General features: G+C 39.8%; 1 long non-coding RNA gene across 1 annotated transcript in view; it reads left to right on the forward strand.

The window, feature by feature from the left end:
* The window catches only part of LOC145278126 (uncharacterized), a 53,683-nt gene extending 41,078 nt beyond the window's left edge, over positions 1-12,605 (forward strand). Inside the window, exon 3 of the long non-coding RNA XR_013868350.1 lies at positions 12,118-12,605. This is a non-coding gene — a long non-coding RNA (uncharacterized LOC145278126). The remainder of the gene's footprint in view (positions 1-12,117) is intronic.
* Positions 12,606-12,965: the final 360 nt, after the last annotated feature.

Below are 12,965 nucleotides of genomic sequence, written 5' to 3' on the forward strand. Positions count from 1 at the left end.
AACTTATGTACACGTAACGCACCTTCTCTCAACTCCCAACGTACTTCTGCTAATTCAACTTATTTCTTCGAAAGCCAACTTCAAAATGAACAACCCTCTAAAAATCAACCCTCTTTTATCTCCAACAAGGAGCATCTCATTTGCATATCGGGTGGTCACATTGCAGGCATATAAAGAGATAAGGCAGCCATTTTTGTTGCTTTCTTCTTCATTCATTTCATTCCACGACCGACCCGTTGAATTATCCACACGTGCTAATTAGGTAAGTCGCACGTTTCCCTACAATGTAATTGAGCTATTGCGTTTTATTTGTATTTTTCTGTTTAGTTTAAACTAACACGTGTAATGACTAACTAGACAGATCCCAAGTACTAATATACATATTTATTAACACATTAACAAATGCAATACGGACAAGTAATACAACATAACGGATCAATATGCTTTCTCTCATATGAGTTTTGACCTACCGTACGAGAGAAGGTGCTTTCTCGAATCCCTCGTTAGCTATCTGCTTTCAAACTAAGAGAAACCATCACCGGTGTACCTACAACCAGTGTTATTTCCCTGATTTCTCTACAAGGGTTTTCTTTGTGATTTCTTTTTAATGGTTTGTTTCTGCTTGCTAAAAACATCGGGGAAATCTTACCAGGGGTGGGTCGACAAAGTTTCTGAAAGTTTTCAATGGCCAAAATTAAGTATAAATTATTTCGTGAATTTTAACGTCTCTGTACCAGAAACAAATTGGCGTCTATTCTTTGATCTTGATGATTTTACATGTCTAAATTATTTACTTACCGAGAAATAGGAATTCTTTTGGTGATAAGCAGTCAAAGCGACTCATTGTTTTCGTTCTGAATTGAGGTTTTCCTTTTTCCCGATGTTTGTATACTAATTGTAAAACAGAACTTTTAAGCCTATAAAACGTTGTTTGTAATGGAGATAGGTCATAAAATATTATTCTTTGATATTAATATTGTGGTTAGAAGCAAGAAAGAGAAGTCTTACCGTGGGTGCTCAGCGAGTGAGTTCAGGCGAAGAAAAGGAAGAACAAACATGGCGGCCAGCATTTTTATTTCGTCCGTTCTCGCATAATCTCGTGTGTGCGTGAAGATGGAACATATAAAACGATGTTCGTTTCTGGGTGCTGAGGGATGACTCCCGATCAGCCAGGAGAGAAGGCAACGAGAGAGAAGAGACAGAGGACTGTAGCGATAATCTTACTTGAACATTCCGGTTGTGTATTTGAGGTGCCCCCCCCCCATTTTACATCAAGCTATTTCGGCGATGGCCAACGCAGGCTTAAGCAGCATGATTAAGCCTTTTAATGGCGACGGTGGCGTGGCTTAAAAAAGTGGATCTTGTAGCAAGGATTCAGAAGCTGGATGGTGTGGCCGCAGTAATACAATGGCGGTTGTTCAGCCAAAAAAAAAAAGTTCGGCCAGTACTGGACTTCAGGGAGCTAACCGTACACGTTGCGTGTCACACGGGAGGCGATGTGATGGACGTGTGCGGAGAGACCATGCGAGAGTGGAGGCAGATTCAGAAGGCTGCGACGATTGTTGATTTAAAATCTGCATACCTGCAGATCCAAATTTCACAGGAATTCTGGAAATACCAGCTGGTCAGATACAAGGGCCGAACGTACTGCCTGACTAGGTTGGGGTTTGGCCTGAATTCTGCACCAAAAATCATGTCAGCGATCCTCAAAACGGTGCTAAGCAAGGAGGACGCAGTCAGAAGAGCCACCAGTTCCTACATTGATGATATTTTGGTGGATGAGACGGTAACAACTGCGGAGGACGTAGTAAAATACCTCAACAGCTTTGGGTTAATTGCAAAACGCCCGGTATCGTTGGAGGGAGGAGCTGTGTTAGGGCTCCAACTAAGAAAGGACCAGATAGGATGGTTAGTGTTCCGGAGGGGAAATGAGATCCCGGAGGTGTCGGAAAAATTGAGCAGGCGAGAACTCTTCTCAATATGCGGAAGACTGGTGGGCTATTACCCTATTGCAGGATGGCTACGGACTGCATGTAGTTATATCAAAAGGCTAGCTAGTGGAGCGAAGGGGGAGGATGGAGTTGATCAAGAGACTGTGGACATTATGAGAGATATTATTGAAGAGCTGAAGAGGGAGGATCCAGTGAGAGGTATTTGGCATATACCCAACAGTGCAGAAGGTGTTGTGTGGTGTGATGCAAGCTGTATAGCAGTGGGGGTCACCTTGGAGATAGGTGGTGTTACTGCAGAAGATGCTGCTTGGTTGCGGAAGAAGGACGACGTGGCTCACATAAATGTGGCGGAACTGGATGCGGTTATGAAGGGCATCAACTTAGCCTTGAAATGGGGCTACAGAATGTTGAGGTGAGGACCGACTCAGCCACTGTGTTCTCCTGGATCCAATCCGAAGCTACAGGAGAAAGGAGGGTGAAGACGAAAGGCGCTGCCGAGATGCTAGTAAAGCGTCGATTGATGATGTTAAGAGAGCTGATTAGGGAATTTGATCTTCAACTTAGGGTCACTATCGTTCCTTCAGCGAAGAACAGAGCAGATGTGATGACGAGGGTGCGGAAGATCTGGCTAAAGGCGCCGAATGAGGCGGCTGTTGTAATATGTTGTTTGAATGAAGAACCCTGAAGGATTCGCATGACATGCACCATTTTGGAATGGATAGAACCTTGTTCTTGGCCAGGAAGGTGGACCCCAGAATCACAAAATCGGCCGTTAGGACAGTGGTTGAAAGATGCAGCCAGTGTCAATCAATCGACCCTGCGCCGAGTAGACACGAAGCTGGTGAGGTTTAGGTGGCAGAGAACTGGAGCAGGTTGGCGATAGACGTAACGCACTATCGACAGAGGCCGTATCTGTCAATGGTCGACTGTGGACAAGGAAGAGTAGCCATTTGCAGGGACATCAAGGCGGAAAATGCAGGTGAAATTGCAAAGGTCTTGGAAGAGGTGTTTTTGAAGAGGGGTTCTGTGACGGAAGTGCTAATGGACAATGGAACTGCCTTTCGCTCAGCTGCCATGGAGAATGTGTCGGATAAGTGGGGAGTGTGGCGCTATTTCAGGGCTGCATACAGACCAGGCGGAAACGGAATTGTGGAGCGGCATCACAGGACCATTAAGGCTATAGCTGAAAGGGGCCAGATTTTGCCACCAGAAGCTGTCTTCTGGTATAATATGGCTCCAAAGTCAGGGCAAAAAGTGGAGTCAGTGCCGCAGAGGGCAGTCTTCAAGTACGAGCCGCGGCATCCCCGAACTGCACAGGTACCCGCGGAGGAAGGCTAGAAGCGAGCGACTGTGCGAGTGGGAGAGGAAGTGTAGATCAAACCGCCTGATGCTCGCTGTACCACACGCTGGGGGAGGGGCATTGTGACAAGTGTCCAGTCCCCGAACAATGTATCTATCGACGGCATCCCTCGACACATCCTTGATGTGCGGTCGATAGTGGTGTCATCAGAGGAAGACAGCGACGTCGAACCAAGTAGCGACGTTCTCGAAGAGGCTCCGCGGAGATCGCAGCGAGAGAGACGGCCGCCATGTTGGTCGAGCGACTACGTGATGGGTTGACATGTGATGATCGTATAGATCAAGGGGGCGTGTGGTTTGAGTTGTCCCCCTTTGCAAATTGGAAAACTAGATGGCTCTGGTTGATAGTCAATTTGCATAAGTGGAGAAATGGCAGCACATAAACGGTACTTTTTTTTAAGCAGGGTGAAGAGCGCAGAGAGTGAAACGACGGTTGGAAGAAGTGACGGTGAATTCTTGTTGTGACGGTGATTTTTGGGCGTTGAAGAGCTCAACCTTTTGGAAGGAACAGCTGTGTCTTATATATATATATTTTTAATTTCTTTTTTTTTTTTCTACTTCGCTACAAGAAGATAAAGTGCGTTTGACATGATTAAAAATCCGAAATTTGGAAGAGATGCTGTAAATACCGTACAATATGTTTACATTACGCCATTTTACTCTCCCTCGACACTAGCGCACAAGTACATGTATTTGGTGACTTTTATGTTCACCACAAAAACTGGCTTGGATTCTCTACTCACACAGATGCAGCGGGCAGCTCAACACATAGTTTCGCTATATCTCACTCCCTATCACAAATGGCTACGTTTCCAACCCGTTTCCCTGACCAGCAAGAACAACACGCATCACTTGTAGATTTGTTTATGACTACAGTTCCCAAGGTTTGTATAACAAATGCTGACAGCCCACTCGTGAACGCTGACCATGCAGTGATAATGGTAGAAATCGCCCTAAATTCTAGACCCAAAACTGAAGAGCCAGTGCTAAAACAACGAGATATTATAAAAAGGCTGTCTGGGAAGCCATCAGAGATCTAATCAGAGATGCCCCATGGGGAAATATTTTTTCTCTTCCTGCTGAACAGTGTGCAACCGAGATAACTGAATGGTTCAAAACAGCAATTGAAGCACATGTTCCCATTCGGAAATTTTATAGCAAGCCCACTCTCCCCAATGGTTTACTTCGACTTGCGCAACTGCCATTGCTCAAAGGCAGCATGCATACTGCAGATTTAACCGACATAAGTCCAGTTAAAACAAACAGAAGTATATAGAAGCTAGAAGTAACGTTAAGAAAGAAATAGCGACAGCTAATAGAGAATTTACTGAAACCACTAAAAAACACATCGAAGCACAAAAATTAGGAAATCGTGACTTCTGTAAAATCTACAATAGTGTAGCAAATAATGGGAAATCAACAATTCCCCCACTAACCAACAATTCACGAGGTTGTTTGCTCAGCAACTGACAAGGCTAATATGCTTGCTAGTCGGTTTGCCTCGAACTCCACACTGGACCCTTCCAACCACCCTGTGCCTGTTTTTCCTTTGCGGACAGATGCTACGCTAGACGATCTAAAAATCACCCCTGCTCAGGTACAGGCTATCATAAAAAATCTTGACACTTCAAAAGCATGTGGATCTGATCTCATCCCAACTGTGCTATTAAAAAAGTGCTCAGCCGAAGTACCTCTAGTTCTCTCCAAACTCTACAACAAATGCCTTAATGAATCATGCTTTCCGGGCTCTTGGAAAACTGCTTCTGTGGTGCCAGTATTCAAGAATTCTGGCGAAAGAACTGACCATTAAATTATCGTCCCATTAGCCTTCTCCCACTTTTCGGCAAAATATTTGAGACCATAATTAACCATGCTCTAATCCGGCACCTTACAGATGCTAAGCTTCTGACTGACAAACAATATGGATTTAGACAAGCCGTTCCACAGCTGACATCCTAACTGCAATCTCTGAACGTATATACCATTCACTGGACAAAGCGGAGGAGGGTAGAGCGGCAGCTCTAGATATATATAAGGCCTTTGACAGGGTATGGCATGAGGGTCCCCTAAGGAAAATTAGATCATACGGTATCACTGGTAGAATACTTAACATAATTAAATCCTTCTTAGATAAGAGAAAAATCCAGATTTTCCTCGACGGTCGTACATCTAAAGAATGTGATATAAATGTGGGAGTACTTCAGGGGTCTATCCTTGGACCTCTATTGTTCCTAATATTTATTAATGACCTCCCCGAGAAAACTGCCTTGAGATGGGTATATATGCGGGTGATACCACGCTCTATAATAGGCATGACAGGAAAACAAATGAACACATAACTAAAGAAATGGCAAAAAACACTAGAGGATGACCTCCAATCTGTAGTGGAATGGGGACATAAATGGATGGCCACATTCAATGCTGCCAAGACTAAACTGGTTTCCTTCAATAATTACAAGAAACCTTCTCTGTCACCAATAACAATGGCCAGTGACTCCCTGTCTGAGTGTACATCTTTCAAACTGCTTGGCCTAACGTTCACAGGAAACATGAGTTGGAACAATTATATTGAAAAGATTTCCAGGGCTGTTGCGAAAAAGGTAGGCTCTCTCTACCGTGCTAGAAAACTACTGAAACCTGAAAGCATCCTGTACCTCTATAAGGCCACCATTCGCCCATGTATGGAGTATTGTTGTCACATCTGGGCTGGTGCATCTGCTGCTAGTCTCTAGCTTCTAGACAAGGTTCAAAAGAGAGTCGCCAATCTGATAGGCCCTGAACTGGCATCTAAGCTTCAGCCTCTGTCCCATCGATGAAACGTTGCATCCCTCTGCCTGTTCTACAAGTATTTTAATGGTGAATGCTCTGACGGACTGCAGACACTTGTGCCCCCACGACGTAGACACCCTCGACAAACCCGACAGGCAACTAAATCCCACCCCCACACAGTAGAGATCTCTAAATGTAAAAGATCTTTCTACTCCAGTAGTTTCTCCCCCAGAATGGCTAGACTTTGAAATTCCATTCCAGGTCCCTGCTTCCCTAACTGTACTGACATGCAGAAGTTCAAGTGTAACGTGAACCGACATCTTGCTGCCCAAATCCCAACATAGTGCCCAAGTAGCTGCTGCCCCTGATAGTAGCCCCCTACACCAAAGTGGCAATGTGCCTTGTTTGGGGTGAAAATGTAATAAAAAAAATTTTTTAATTTAGAAAAAATAATATATATATATATATATATATATATATATATATATACATATATTAGACATTAACAGGAGATTATAGATAGATATATAAATACCCGTTCACATACACTTTTCACAATAAAGCTAGAACCCAGAATTAGATAGAATCGACCATTGCATTGACAACGGACAACGCCAGACCCGAAGTGGGTTTCGATGTACTGCATCTCATCAGTAACGTGCTCCGACATAGATGCGAACTAAGGTCGTCGCACTCATGAAGTGTGCAATACTGATGACCTTAATATGGGCCACGTGTCTGGGGAGTCGGCTAATTTCAGTTAATGTTTGTAGATGTGATATCTACCGCCTGCATACCAGCAATAACTATCTTAGTTGTATAGGACGCGTTGCTTGTCACATCGTAGACTGCAGAACTGGATAAACATATAAGAATTTAAGGTCGTCAGTATTGCACACTTCATGTGTGCGACGACCTGGGTTCGCGCCTATGTCGGAGCACGCCACTGATGAGATAGCAGTATCAGAATTTTTGTAGGAATTTTTGACACCCCTAACACGGAACTGCGAATACAATATAAAAATCTCGTAATTTCTCTGTTAAAAGTGGGTTATTTATTTTCTTTATGGATTATACTTCCAAAATAAACTATTACAGTTGTTTTAAAAGTAATAGTGTTATATCCCGTTTTGACGGTATATAATAACATGACAAATACGCCGAGTGGAATGCGTAACAAAAAGGTTTATTCGTACTTCGAAATAATACACAGTACAAAATGGCTGCTCGCCTTGAAGTTGATATACGCGTAAATGAAGGTAAAGGAAAAAGGTAACTTAACGTGTGTGAGCGGAACGCTCGTCCTGGGAGCTTGGTTAATCCTGACTACACTTGGAGAGTGTAAGCCGCGAGACGGTCGGGCTAGTGCGTACCACTTGACTGACTCCAAGACAATTCAAGACGCTCTTTTATACACCGTTTCGTATCCGGTGCTATCCGTAATTATGTCCCTTATAACAAATAGAAATTTTTTTTTTTAAAAAAACAGTAATGAATTTTCCGAACTCAATATTTTTCAATTTTTAAACTTTAAAAATCTATCAAAATTTTTCTATTGATTCTATTTTTACGATATTTTCAGGGTCAATGTGAAATTTTATGTTCTTTCCAATAAACCGAATATAATATTTTAGACAAACGTTTTTTTTTAAATTCACGCCCCCCAAGTGTCACCCATTTTCAACTTTCTCTTAAAAAGTAAATAATTAATTTATGTCGGAGAGTTTTATATATCACAAATTGAAGAGAAAAGGTCAATAAATAATATATTCAAATTTAAAACAAAAAAAAATCCCTTTTTTAGATATTTACCTGTAAAGTCCGAAGTTTAAAACCTCATTTTATAAGAACACATTGTTTTTTTTTTTGTCTTTTTTTTTAATGAAACCTTGGTCCTTGCTCCTTTAATTGAAAAAAAAATTAGGGCTTGAATTACATTTTTCGAGGAGTTATAAGCTTGGAAAGACAGGGGGTCGAATAATTCACGCCTGTCATTTTGAAATGTCTATTAAAAAGTAAATAATTAATTTATGTCGGGGAGTTTTATATATCACAAATTGAAGAGAAAAGGTCAATAAATAATATATTCAAATTTAAAACAAAAAAAAATCGCTTTTTTAGAAATTTACCTGTAAAGTCCGAAGTTTAAAACCTTTAAAACAAAAAACACATTGTTTTTGTTTTTTGCTTTTTTTTAATAAAACCTTGGTCCTTGCTCCTTTAATTGAAAAAAAAAATTAGGACTTGAATTACATTTTTCGAGGAGTTATAAGCTTGGAAAGATGGGGTGGAATTATTCACTATTTTCACGAAATTTCTGACACTGCTACTGATGAGATGCAGTACATTGAAACCTACTTTCGGTTAGGCGTTGTCCGATTGTCTAATTCTGGGTTCTAGCTTTATCGTGAAAAATATATGTGAACGGGTATTTATATATCTCCCCCCCCCCTCTCTCTCTCTCTCTCTCTCTCTCTCTCTCTATATATATATATATATATATATATATATATATATATATATATATATACATGTCATGTCATGTATAGTTCATGTCATATGCTACTGGTACCATGTAACCCAGTACTACCTGCCTCATGGTCGGGTCATCGGCGACTAAACTGGTTCCCTCGCCAGACTTGTTTGGTGAGGAGGGCGGCTAGTCTCCCTGAAGGATTAAAAACAAGACCTTCCAAAGGGCGAATGAACTCCTTTTCTGGGTCAACGGCCAACTAGCAACGTGTATATTTGTGTGTGTGTGTGTGTGTGTGTGTGTGTGTGTGTGTGCGTGTGTGTGTGTGTGTGTGTGTGTGTGTGTGTATTGGGGTAGAGAGGGCTCCCGTAAGCCGTGGTGAAGGCAACCTTTCTAGGAGAAGCAAATCTCTGATTTAAAAAACCATAAAGCGACAGACCAGTACCCGCATTAAGCTGGTCTGCAGTTCAATTTGTTGCTGGCTATCTTGTTCTTGCTTGTTGCAGGATCTCAACATTTTGAACCGAGAGAGAGACTTAGCTGTCGTACAAAGCTAAGACACTGTAACATCATCGTTGTATAGATACTCCCTCATGCATTTGGGCTCATGGATTTTAAGTGTCTGAGGGAGTGGCACTCGTCTGACAAGACGTTGCAATCATATATATATATATATATATATATATATATATATATATATCCTTGGCATGAAAACGTGATGTAATCAAAATCTGTGTCCTCATCTGACAGAAATAACTATGGAGTGGACTCTTGCTACTATATAACGATGTGATATTTCCTTATGCCCTTATCCACATTGCATATTGTTCGGTTATCTCTCTGAGGCGTTTGCTGGCTTCGACTCTTTTTCGGCCTTTAGTTCCAAGCTAGCTTAAAAATTGAGACAGGGAGTCTGCAAGGAAACTTCTTGTGCCAGTGTAAAAGGATTACCCATAACATTTTTGGTTTATTTTCACTTTTAGTTATGAGTATTTCAGTATCTCAATTTGGGGATCATTTTTTCTTAATTTTTGTATACTCAAACTAAGGCATAATGACACACGGAGGTAAGGTGCTGTTATTTGAAACCATTTTTACAGGAGACTATGTAAGGAGATGAACGAGATGTCAGTTGACATTACATTTAAATTTCTGCATGGCTGTACAGTCAGGGAAGCAGGAAGCAGGGAGGGAATTCTAAATTCTGGCAGTCCGAGGAAATAACCTATAAGAGTAGAAGGCTCTCCGGCATCTAGAGACTACAATACTAAAGAGGTGGGATCTTGTTGTTTATCGGTTTAGTCGAGGGTATTTACATCGAGAGGAGTACAAGTGCAATGAGTTCATTCAATTAAAGTACTTGCAAAACAAATGAATATAAATATGTTGAATATGTCCAATATCTTTTTTAAAACATTCAACCAGAAAAAAGCACAAAAACGCCTTTTTACAATCTCTAGGTCTTATCTTCCTGCGAGACGCATATTTGCAGGAAGAAATTATTACACAAGTAAAAGAAATGATGGATTTAAATGGAAATGTTTACACTGTTCAATACTATAAAATTTAAAAGTAATACATTTTTATTTAATGCTAACTTTAATGCGCACTTAACACTGCTTTTTTCGGTACAGAGGTTACGCAGAACAACCCGGCATTAGGATACTTTCTGCTACAAGTAAACTCTTACTAAGTATTGCACCTTCTCTAAGGCATGTTACCTCAAGTAACATTACGAAGTTGGATACTCTGTAGCAGGCGAAAATTGCTATTGCAGGGGCGAAATCTCGCGGCTCGAGATTTTAAATCTACCGTCTTCCTTGCTTGTTCAATCACAAACCAGCTCTCAGTCACGTAACCAAGTGTATATAAGGCGAAACCGGCAACTCTCTCTCTCTTTCTCTCTTTCTCTCACACACACACACACACACACACACACTCTCTCTCTCTCTCTCTCTCTCTCTCTCTTTCTCTCTTCCGGCTGGTTGGTAGTAAATACCGCCAACATGGCTATCTTCACACACATACTCTCTTTCCTACCACGGGGCTCTAATCCTTTGTTCCTGTCTCTCTTATCAGACAAACATGCCTACAACACGTATATACACGAACACTTTTCACTTAACCGGCATATCTAATTTACGTCTCAGGACTGTCTAATCTTTTGTTCTAACTACCACTAACTACAACACATGTACACTGAACTATTCTCTCCTTCAACAAGCCGGTATAATATTCAATCTATCCTTACACTTCCAGCTACTAACCCATTTACCTCATATATATTTTCCGGTCCTGGATATTACCTTAAACTATATCCCATGGTGAGGAACCAGCTTGCGGGATTTGGGGAGTGTGGAGCCACCCTTTAATTGCCATTGCTCTCAGGTCCACTCTGACCAGGAGTGGTAGTACTTGTTAGGGTCCCAACTGTTGGTTAAATAGAAACTGACTTAAAAAACAAATATATTCTATTAAAAAATTGCTCTTCAAAATCACTGGATTCGGCAATTAATAACCCAAAAGGGCTGATATGCCGTAAAATAAAGACAACCAACCAATCATATATTTATTCCTAACGAAGATGATAAATAATTTTTTTTTTAATGTTAAAATGAGACTTCCTTCCGTTGTCCTATCTTTTCAACTCCAAATGTAAATGTATTCTTGTCCTGGAATCCAGTAAGGCAACGAAACAGAAAAGATAAATATTCTATAGCATATTTAAATGGTCGGTTGGCGAGAGAGAGGTAATGTTCTACACTTTTTTTTTACTAACTTTTACTAACTTTGTGTTTAAAACATTCGAATTGATCTGCATGTGTCTTACATAGAGATCAAGTGTTAGTCCAAGAAACGAGTCCCTTGATTTCTGAGAACTTCGGATAAAGTAAAATGAACAAAAAACAAGAGAACAATTGTCATTCATTTAAGAATTTTCTTAATTTTTATTCAATAAATATTGAGAGCGTTGTATTATTGCATATATTTATTTTTAACTTACCTTTTGGACATTTTGTTCTTACCTTGTCTTCTTCTGCTCTAAAAGGAGGTATTTAAAAAAATAAAAACAAAAGAAATAGTCTCAAATAACCAAAATTCACAAGTGCCAGATATTTTTGGTCTACATGCAATACTACAATATTTACGATTACTTTGATGCTTATTTACAATAAACCTATTTTCGAAACAAAAGTACAGAATTATTTTGCTTTATGATGTACCTCTTAAAACAGGAAGAGCTAATATTAAAAAAAATCATAAATTTATCAAGTATTTGTTTTTTGAACCAAAAAATCAAATTCTCTGACGAAGCCAGAGGTTATATTTCGATCCGCCATGTTATATAAATAAGGAGGAGACAACTCAATTCGAATCATCGGGATCAAAATCAGTCTTGTAATAGTTACAATTTTCTATTAAAATCGCTAAAAATCGTAAGGAATGATTTTCTATATATAAAAAAACTACTTAACCAATTTACGTAAGTTTTGGAATATGACATTTTCGTTATTTAAAGTAGTTTAATTCTAAATAAGCACCGATTATTTTTTCTATTTACAGTGCATTGGAGTGTATAGAAGTTGCGAGCATGACCGAAATGCCTGCTGTGACGAGAATATCTGTATATCTACCGAGAAGGATTGGTGCTTCTGGCCGACAGAGACTTGCATCTGTGACAATCCATCTTCCTTAATTAGGAACGAGTAGTCCACAGTCAGGCTGTGTATTATTCCACGACCATCATAAATAGTAGGAGGTATAGCCATTTAAAGTGAAATGACCTGCTAACGTTACAGAATAAAGTAGAACGGCCACAACACTGACTGTTACGAAGGATGATTATTTTCGTTATCTATTGCTGAGGGATTCATAAAACTAGTCCAAAAAGTGACTGTATTTTCTTTCCCAAAAGATAAAAAATTATTCTATATTTGGATATGTGCAAGTAAAAGGGAATATTTTTGCAATGAATATACTGTAAAGTTTCATATTTTAGAATATTTTAAATGTCTGTTTCGCAAAACCAATAAAAAACTTTCCCTTTTGAATTCATTTTTGTTTTTCTTCTTTTTTTCTAATTCATATTGAATAAGTTCAGTTATAGTATAAATCGTGTTCCCAATTTTTCTCTTTTTCAATGCAATTTCTACACATTTTTTAAGGCTTTTTGTAAACAGTTATTATTCATTATCGACAGCCTTACTGTTCGACAGATCTTGCTTCCTTGTACCTCAGGCATGAGGTTATTTCTTAGTGGCTAGACCTTATTCTATTTATGTTACGACGGTCACGGTCCTTTCCCCAAATAGAAAGTTCCAGTTTTGTTCTCGCGATTCGTATATTTACTAATAAAACAGCAACAACAACAACAGCAAAAAACTTTGTTCGTTTTATTTTTATTTCAACTA

This window comes from Euprymna scolopes, chromosome 6, assembly GCF_053919585.1.
Source record: "Euprymna scolopes isolate OS-2025 chromosome 6, ASM5391958v1, whole genome shotgun sequence".
NCBI classification, from domain to species: Eukaryota; Metazoa; Mollusca; class Cephalopoda; order Sepiida; family Sepiolidae; genus Euprymna; species Euprymna scolopes.